Genomic DNA, 9,900 nt, shown 5'->3' with positions numbered 1-9,900 from the left:
CAGCCATTCAATGCAGAGTTTTTTCGCAGCCATTCAACGCAGAGAAAAAAAACAAAACAAAACAAAAATTGCTTTGCTTACCTGCGTGGAGACTTGCTGTGTGTGACGGGGAGAGAGAGAGAGAGTTCTTCCCTTCAAAAATGGCTTGGCCGCTTCCCTCCACACACCCCCTTGTGGAGATAAGGGTGAGAAGATTGTGGATGAACACCATCGAGTGGGCTCCGGTCCCCCGTTCACGTGTGGACTCTCACGATCCCCTCGAACCACGCTCTGATACCAGTGTTAGATATCCGTAACGCTGCTACGGGCGTTACCACAAGAGGGGACGGCCTCTGGCTCACCACCCAGCCATAGAGGAAGAATGAGGATTGCCCCTCATCCCCCAGGCTATATAGTGTGTGGCCTGTCGTCCACACTAGCCTGGCCGCCCATGACTCCGCATGGGCGTCCTCTCCCACTGAACCCCGGACATGGCCATCCGGTCTGCCGTCGGTCACAAGCATTACAGCCTACGTGACAGATTTTTATAATGCTGGAGTTTCCAGCGTATGTATAAGCGATGGAAATAGCAGCATTTCTGGTCATTCTTGGTCAAACCGCTAGAAACTCCAATGTTTACAGAATGCTGCAATTTGCAGCGTTATACAAACGCTGCTATTTTCAGCGTTTTGACTAGAACCGCTGAAATTTCGAGCATCCCGCCATTTTTTTCCAAAAATTACAAGTTTTTGTCTATTTTGTCATGCATTCTCAAAAGTGCTGAAAAAATAATGATAAAAGCGCTAGAAAATGGCTAATTTGTTGTTGTGTTAAAGCAGGCCATGGGACGTGAAAGACACACAGTAGGAGGGCATGTCTCCAGGATGCTGTGGCTTGTGATTGAGTGCTTTATATGTGGGCAGTCACTGAGGACTAGTCAAAGAGGGCCAAGCACTTATAGTGAATATGACCATTAAGTATGGTGTGGGTCCCAATCCCAAGTGATACATTTCCATGTTGGATTCTTTTCGGACAAGCAGGTAGTAAGGCTGATCTAGGACCTGCCATCGTCAGTTTTATTCCATGAGGTGATAGTCCTCTTGGGTACTTACAAAAATGGACAGATGACAATGCGTGGAGATGGGCCTTTGAACCCGCAAATAAGTTTTTGAGATAGGCAGCCAAGCCCAAGGTACAACACCATATAGATAATTTGGGAAAAATCCCATTCCCATTTGAAAAATGGGAGCATGGTGAACTTGTCCAAAAGTTTCTCAAAACCCCCTCATGTGACATATCAGCGGAAAGATCTTGAAGAGTAGAATCTAAATCTATGATCTCCGACAAATTTGGAATTAGTATGTTTAAGATATGTCCAAAACTATATGGAGTAATTGATTCCCAAAATGTGAGATTTTTCCCAAATTACCTAATATTGACTTTAAGCATAAAGTTACACAGGAACCTTCGTGGATGAATAACTGGGATATTCCATCTTGGGTTATGCAAGATCTCAGAAGTAGAAGTGGAGGAGACCCATGTCATTACATAGATGCTTTGGTGGCCTCACCTAGGCCTGGTACCCAAAGCAAAGATCTTGTGCAAAGGAGGTTGCTTGTAAAGTGTTCACATGCTCTAGGTAGTCATGTATGCAAAATGTGATGGGCTTCGGCATGCAAGCACAGAAACCGTTCCATATTTTAAAAAAACTTCATAGGTACGTAATTAAAAACGCTGAGAAGAAGGCCGTGTCAGAGGCCTTAATTGGCATGCACATGAGAGAGGAGGCGGGCACGCATGTATGGAACAAGGGGGCCGTGTCTGATAACAACGATGGGGGAGGAGAAGTTGCATTAGCTACAGCTGAGAGCTAAAAATTGGGATATTCCATCTTGGGTTATGCAAGATCTCAGAAGTAGAAGTGGAGGAGACCCATGTCATTACATAGATGCTTTGGTGGCCTCACCTAGGCCTGGTACCCAAAGCAAAGATCTTGTGCAAAGGAGGTTGCTTGTAAAGTGTTCACATGCTCTAGGTAGTCATGTATGCAAAATGTGATGGGCTTCGGCATGCAAGCACAGGAACCGTTCCATATTTTAGAAAAACTTCATAGGTACGTAATTAAAAACGCTGAGAAGAAGACCGTGTCAGAGGCCTTAATTGGCATGCACATGAGAGAGTAGGCAGGCGCGCATGTATGGAAGAAGGGGGCCGTGTCTGATAATAACGATGGAGGAGGAGAAGTTGTTGCGTCAGCTACAACTGAGAGCTAAAAATCGCCATTTATTTTTTGCATAAGCAGGCTGCATGTGAGCATAGGGAGAGGGAGAGCTTGCCTTGTGAGCTACCAAGAGCATGAGCAGTGATAGAGCTAGCTGTTGTTTGCAGATTTGAAACACACTAGTTGGGTAGGCTGTAGCCGTAAATCTTGTGGGAGAAGGGGCAGGGTTGCGCGCCCTCAAGCTACAAGAGAAAGAGAGACCTTTGCTCTTGTGCTAGCCGTGTCTTACCCGTGAGCTGCAAGAGAAGATAGTGGGCTGCCTTGTATACTACCCCAATTCAAGAGGGGAAGAGAGAGAAATTTTGCACAATCGACAGTGCAAGGAATCACCATCTTTTGCAAGTTACTGTGAGAGTAGACCATGCCCGTGAGTTGATGAAAGAAAGGGGCAGTTGTGTGTGCCATTTTGTACGAGAGAGAGAGAGAGAGTGAGATGGATGACGTAGCTATTGCCCTTTTGCTGTGACAGTGCAAGGAACCACCATCTTTTGCAAGTTACTGTGAGAGTAGACCATGCCCATGAGTTGATGAGAGAAAGGGGCAGTTGTGTGTGCCATTTTGTACGAGAGAGAGAGAGAGTGAGATGGATGATGTAGCTACTGCCCTTTTACTGCTGCTGTGTGCACCAGTGTAGTGAGGGAAGAGAACTGGCAATATTCTCCATCAAGCAAGGAGGCCACGTGTGAAACTCCATCAAAGCAGTACAAAGCATAAAGGGTCGTGAACCAAGGGACTATACTACTGCTCTTGTCAGTGGAGTATCATGCAAAGTAAGGAAGGAAGTAAGGTACATAGCAGGGGGAAATTTTTGCTAGTGCCAATAGGGAAAATAAATCCATACCGAGATTGTAGGATAGTGTTTACTGTAGGCCAACAATGAGCTTGGCACTCCTCTAGTGGTACATGTCAAGGGTGTGGCAAGTGCTCACAAACTGCCTTCTTGAGATGATGTCCATTGGAGAGCAGTGATTGCAGGTTATGCGCAAGGTTAAGGTCAATCCGAGCCAGCATCGAACTACTCTGAGGAAAAGAAGAGTTAGGGCATCTTGAAAGCATGTGCCACAACTAGAGTATAAGAGAAGTGTGAGTGGTCTTGTCAAGGGGAGCATGGTGTGCCACTGTGAAGGAGCTCTGTGTGAGTTAGGTTGCAACCATAAGCAAGCAAAGAAAAGGCAACCCTGATTAAGCAGAAGGCGATAAGAGAGAGAGTAGTGATTCATTGTGCATTAACCTGTGTGGCCGCACTTTAGTAGAGGCAGGGAAAGTGAGAAAGAGGGCGAAGGAAGTGGGAGCATCAGCACAAGTGCGCTCTGTGTGAGCCCATGCGCAATCCCACCCAATGTTCCGCCTATTGATAGCTCTAGATACCTTGTGAGAATCTCTTTTTCTCTCTTCATATAGCCTATTGTTGGCTTCTGTGTCATTTGGTGTCTATGTGTAGTCCTGTGTGGACTCTTTATCTTGGTCGTGAGCTCTGTGTGAGCTCTCTCTTTTTCTTCTACAGTGGACTCTGCGCAGTGTGCGCGTACTTGATATTATGTATAGTGGCTATGTGCGTGTAAACACTATGTTTTCTGGGGTTTTTGGTGTGCATGTGTGCTAGTGTAGCACCCTCTTTGCTTCTTTGCAATTCCAGCATTTCCAGGGAGGTCAGGAGGGTAGTGACAAGTTTAAAGTGCACCGGTGCGAGGGCCAGAGGCGTGCCTATCAGATCTGGTTTTGTATTAATTTTACACGCCCCCAATGTAATCCTTTGTAATACCTCCAGTAACAGTCCTCCGATAATTTTAAATTTTAAAATTACCAAGGATTTTATTAAGGGTTATTGTGGGGGGTATTACCTACCGAGAGCGGGAGTTTTTTGATAAAATACTACCCCCGGTTATGGCCCATTCTCTTGTAGGGTGGTAGCAAGATAGAGGTGACCCACTTTGTGCCCTTGGGCGCCCTTGAAACAGGTCAAAAAATAGGTTTTTTTCTAACTTAGAACCTCCCTTAATCATGGTTCTTATTAAAGTAGTGCACAAAGATGAATTGGTCACATTCTATACATATTAGGTAATCAAATGATATAATTTTCGTGAAAAAAAGATAAGTTTTGATGCATATTATATGGAATATAATGTAGACACTACGCTGAAGTAACGCTACATGTTGATATTATGTTGCTTCCTCTTGTGCCCATTATACTTGGCTTAGGATTCTCCAATCCATTTGTAATTTTGTACATGAATTGAGTATAGTGAGAAGAACTTAACTTGATTTATTAGGATTTTTTTGGATTGATTAACTATTTTCTATAATTAAATGAAATATTTTGATTAAAATAACCACACAATTGTTGTGCCTCATTTCTCTCAATTCAAACATGAACTACTAAGATTGAAATAGTCAATTTGTAGCTATTAGTATATATAATGTTAATCTATAATCAATTTCTTTTTTGGCATTGTTGTTTGATCACCTCGTTCATTAGAAAATGTATGCAGAGTCCTAGAGATTGGGTAATAGTTAAGTAAAAAAATTCTAATAATTAGGTTCAATGTCTATTGTACACCAACAGTATATATGTTAAGGATCATGACATTGTCTATCCAACAAAAAAAAATTGGCTCAATTTGACCAAAGGAAGACCTAGTTTTGCATAATTTCCTCTTCAAAGCACTTATGTCTGGTTTATGTGTAAAACCACAATTAGGGCTGCCTACATGGCTTTTCCACCTCATCAATGTGACACTCCACATAAGCCCATGCATGCCTTGGTGGAAATGCCAACTCAACACTTTTGCCCATGTTTCATGGGGAGATGACACGTCACCATCTGAGGTGGCATATCCTAGCCACACTTTTGCCTATGTGTCACATGGATTTGACACGTCATCAATTGAGGTGGCATTGCCAAGTCAACACTTTAGTCTATGTGTACAAGGGAGATGACACATCATCATATGAGGTGACAATGCCAACTCAAGCCTTTTGTCTATGTGTCAAGCATTGTATAGAGCAAAGAAAAAAGCAGATTTGGAGGCATCATCTCTTGCACCTCCTATTGATTCCACACCAAGCACGGTATAGAGCAAAGCAAAAAGCAGATTTGGAGGCATCATCTCTTGCACCTCCTATTGATTCCACCCCACCTCCTAGTGACTCTGTGCCACCTGCTTCACCCCCCGCATGCCACTCTCCCTTAGTTCTTCATGGTCCCATACCTCCTCTATCTCCTACATACATCCTACCACCTTCATCTACTCCTATTACATCGCATTTGCCTTCTCCTATTGTGCCAACATTGTTTACATCCCATGATGTTGGTGGCTCTTCAGCCTTTATAGCTACTTCTTTGAAATCTCAAGTCGTAGCTACCACTCCACTCCTGGCTACCTCTCCTATTCACCATGAGTTTGGCACTCCACCATCATGCCCCATTCTTGGAGCGTCTTCACATGGAAAGTCGCTTTCCAAGTCGGGTGCACGAAAACGTGCCAATATGATTGTCAGCAGATTTTTCGACGACCTTGATGTGCCCTCTCAGTCACGCGTGCTTGATAGTTTGCTTCAGCACTCTAGCATGGAGCGTTGTACATCGGCATTACAGATATCTAGTCCTCATTTTAGGAGGGCTACTATGCATGTTCTACATAGCTTGAGAGCTTCTTATAGCTCTATCAAGCACACGGCACACAAAGATTGTGTAGGAGCTTGTCGCACGATTCTTGCCGCGGTTTCAGGGAGCGATTCTCATGGCATGTGTATTTTATTTTATTTTTAGTGAAAGTGCTCAAATTTAATATGGAGTTTTAATGTCCCATTGAATAATGTAATGTTAAATGGAATAGTTTGCTATACAAAGCGTATGTGCTTAGGACTTTCCACTTATACACATTTGTAGATATTCAAATATTGATGTTACACATTCACTTATAGTTTATTGTCAAAGTATGGTCACTTCAATGTCACATTATTTAATATGGCAGGTTTATTGCGTGCTACATCTCGCATTCTTAAAATGCAACGCAAAGCTCTTCGTTTGGGGTCTAGTAGACGGCGTAGATTGGACCTTGGAGAGGAGGCTTTGGGGTCGTGCTCCTCGACACACGCGCCTTTTACAGCCAGAGTTGAGGGCCATGATTGAGACATTTTGGGAGGAGCATTCTCGCGTATCACCTGAGTACAAAAAGGTGTAGCGTCGACGTGTTCAGCATGGAGTCTATGTGGAGCACCATGCATGCTTCCTAGAGATGACACAGACATAGCTGTACCTAGAGTTCAGGCATGTGCACCCCACCATTATTATTAGCCAGCAATCATTTGAGGCTTGCAAACCTTGGTTTGTGAGGTACTCCCAGTAGCGGGACACACGGTGCAAATATCATGTTTCCTTCCAGATATTGTATTCTGCATTCAGAGGTCTATTGGGCATAGTGGTAGCATACACCCTACTAGTCCTCGTAATTTTGTGCACTCCTTGCTTTGTGCATGGCGTGAGGATGGGGACATGTATCATAGGATGGCTTGTGTTTAGGGGACATGTGAGGAGTGCGGAAGCCTTCATCTTTTATAGATCCATGAGCTAGATTCTTCACATCAGGAGATGGTTAGATGGCGTCAGTATGAGTATGTTATGCATGGTGACTCTAGGAGGTTGCAATTATCATCAGTCACCACGTCTAGATTTTATTACCACATTTCACGCACCCGTATATGTACAACATGCACATGGAGAAAAATGGCAGGATAGGTAGTTTCGTGCTAGCATCACGCACTTTTCGATTGATACAGTTGTCTCAGTTGGTGGACTTTGCGGAGAATTATACCTTTGCACCACAACAGGAGATACAGTCAGAGTATTACTTCTCTGAGTAGGTTTTTTTACAACCCAATCCTCTTGTCTATTGAATGTGATTTTTTTGTTTGCTTATTGTATGTGATTTTTTTGTGTGCTTATTGTATTTTTCTAAGTCTAACATTTGTGTTTGTTGTCCCCCACTAGGTTGCCATTATGGTTCATATTAGCTATCCACATGCCCAGTTGGATGAGGATGGTGTACATAGCACTCTAGAGGAGAGAGTGATCATTCGCGAGTATCACTTCTACATTAGTGATGATCGCTCTCACAGTGCACATTTTGTGCAACGTTGTTTTCATCATCATGACAGTTGGATGTGCGAGCATGGCATCACTTGCACACAGTGATGGATATGGTCAGATGGATGTGGAGCACAGTTTAAAAGTGCTCGTCAGTTTTTTGGGCTCTACAGGTGGCATTGTCATACAGGAGTGCAGGTTCTATGGAGCTTCTTCGAGATTGGGCATGGGAAGGGTGAACATGATGGTCTAGGTGCTTGTATCCAACGGGCTCTTAGGCATCACCAGCTTCGACATGATAGTGAGCATTTTTGAGATGCTCGACAAGTGGTAGATTGGTGTACAGATCATATGTCCACTAGTGCTGCATCCTCATTCCCTACACGTCATGGTAGGAATGTACGACGTTTTTTTTGGTGTATTGATGGGGCTGACATTGATACTAGTGGATTGGATTGTGGTACTGTTGATGACACACTCAAATTGCATAGCATCAGGAGCTCATCATACAGTGATCCCACGATATTCACTAGAAAATATGCATGTTTTTGTGAGGGTTTTCTTGATGGTGTTTGGCACTCATGCCAAAATACAGAGTGGGCTGATGCATGGTTTGAGTAGGTTTTGACTCCCCTACAGGTACGACAGATTGAGCCATCAGCAGCCATCCTTGCTATCGGCTAGGGACAGCATAGTACAGATTATGACTCTTTGACAGATTATCTTCAGCAGGGCGATGTTTTTTACTATCATTGCACCAAATAGGAATGAGGAGCATGTTGACTACTACGTTCTACGATGCACTAGGTCAAAGTGCACACTCACAAAGGATACGTAGGATGACTTTGGCTTCGAGTTTCAGAGGCATAGTGTAGTTGTGTATGGTAGATATTATGCACAGGTTGCCACCCGTGCTAGAGCCATTGTTTTCTCTCAGTATGAGTGGAAGAAGGAAGCCATTACGTACTCCCACCTCGTTCTTGCTGTGAAACTTGATCTTCATCGAGTTCACAGCAGCAAGAAGTGAGATGGTAGTTTGTATCCCCCTATATGTTATTTTATACTACATCTCCTTTTGTACTTTTGTAGCAGTTGTGTCTCATTATTGTACTCCATGACCTTGGTATTGTAATATGATCTTTTGTTCATGCCATTGTCCAATTGTTTCCATTCTCATAGTATTTGTGCAATGCCATCTTTTTTATAAATTTCATTTTATTTTGTTCATTTTCTATATTTTGCCCCAAAAGTGAGATGATGTTCACCCAAATCGTCGTTTTTTACGTAGGGAATCTTCGCGTTTGTGAAGTAAAAAGCGACCATTTAGGCGTACCCCACCCACATTCGATGTCCGATGGGGGTGAAACTTTGCACGTGTGTCTATGGGGCTGAGATGGACATGCGTGCAAAGTTTCGCCCCCCCATCCCACTCCGAATGTGGGATGGTGTTCGCCCACATCGTCATTTTTTACGTAGGGAATCTTCGCGTTTGTGAAGTAAAAAGCGACGATTTAGGCGCACCCCATCCCACATTCGATGTCCGATGGGGGTGAAACTTTGCACGTGTGTCTATGGGGATGGGATGGACACGCATGCAAAGTTTCACTCCCATTCGACATCGAATGTGGGATGGGGTTCGTCCAAACCTTTGTTTTTTACGTGGGGAATCTTCGCCTTTGTGAAGTAAAAAGCGACGATTTAGGCACACCCCATCCCACATTGATGGGGGTGAAACTTTGCACGCGTCTATGGGGATGGGATGAACACGCATGCAAAGTTTCACCCCCATCTGACATCGAATATGGGATGGGGTTCGCCCAAATCGTCACTTTTTACGTAGGGAATCCCCGCGTTTGTGAAGTAAAAAGCGACGATTTAGGCGCACCCCATCCCACATTCGATGTCCGATGGGGGTGAAACTTTGCACGCATGTCTATGGGGATGGGATGGACACGCGTGCAAAGTTTTGCTCCCATCCGACACCGAATGTGGGTTGGGGTTTGCCCAAATCATCGTTCTTTGCACGACATGCGTGCAAAGTTTCGCCCCCATCCGACACCGAATGTGGGATGGGGTTCGCCCAAGTCGACGTTTTTTACGTAGGGAATCCCCGCGTTTGTGAAGTAAAAAGCGACGATTTAGGCGCACCCCATCCCACATTTGATGTCCGATGCGGGTGAAACTTTGCACGCGAGTCTATGGGGATGGGATGGACATGCGTGCAAAGTTTCGCCCCCATCCGACACCGAATATGGGATGGGGTTCACCCAAATGGTCACTTTTTACATAGGGAATCCCTGCGTTTGTGAAGTAAAAAGTGATGATTTAGGTGCACCCCATCCCACATTCCATGTCCGGTGGAGGTTCGCCCAAATTGCACTTTTTACGTAGAGAATCCCTGCGTTTGTGAAGTAAAAAGCGATGATTTAGGCGCACCCCATCCCACATTCCATGTCCGATGGGGGTGAGACTTTGCACACGTGTCCATGGGGATGGGATGGACATGCCTGCAAAGTTTCGCCCCCATCCGACACCGAATATGGGATGGGGTTCG

At 44.4% G+C, this 9,900-nt stretch overlaps 1 pseudogene; it reads left to right on the top strand.

Moving 5' to 3' along the window:
- Nucleotides 1-6,702: 6,702 nt before the first annotated feature.
- On the top strand, nt 6,703-7,661 carry LOC147629312 (uncharacterized; annotated as a pseudogene).
- Nucleotides 7,662-9,900: the final 2,239 nt, after the last annotated feature.

Source organism: Cibotium barometz, chromosome 18, assembly GCF_041138505.1.
Source record: "Cibotium barometz isolate CiBa-2024 chromosome 18, ASM4113850v1, whole genome shotgun sequence".
Lineage (NCBI taxonomy): Eukaryota > Viridiplantae > Streptophyta > Polypodiopsida > Cyatheales > Cibotiaceae > Cibotium > Cibotium barometz.
The sequence above is the reverse complement of the archived record's forward strand: the minus strand, read 5'-3'. Positions and strand labels throughout refer to the sequence as shown.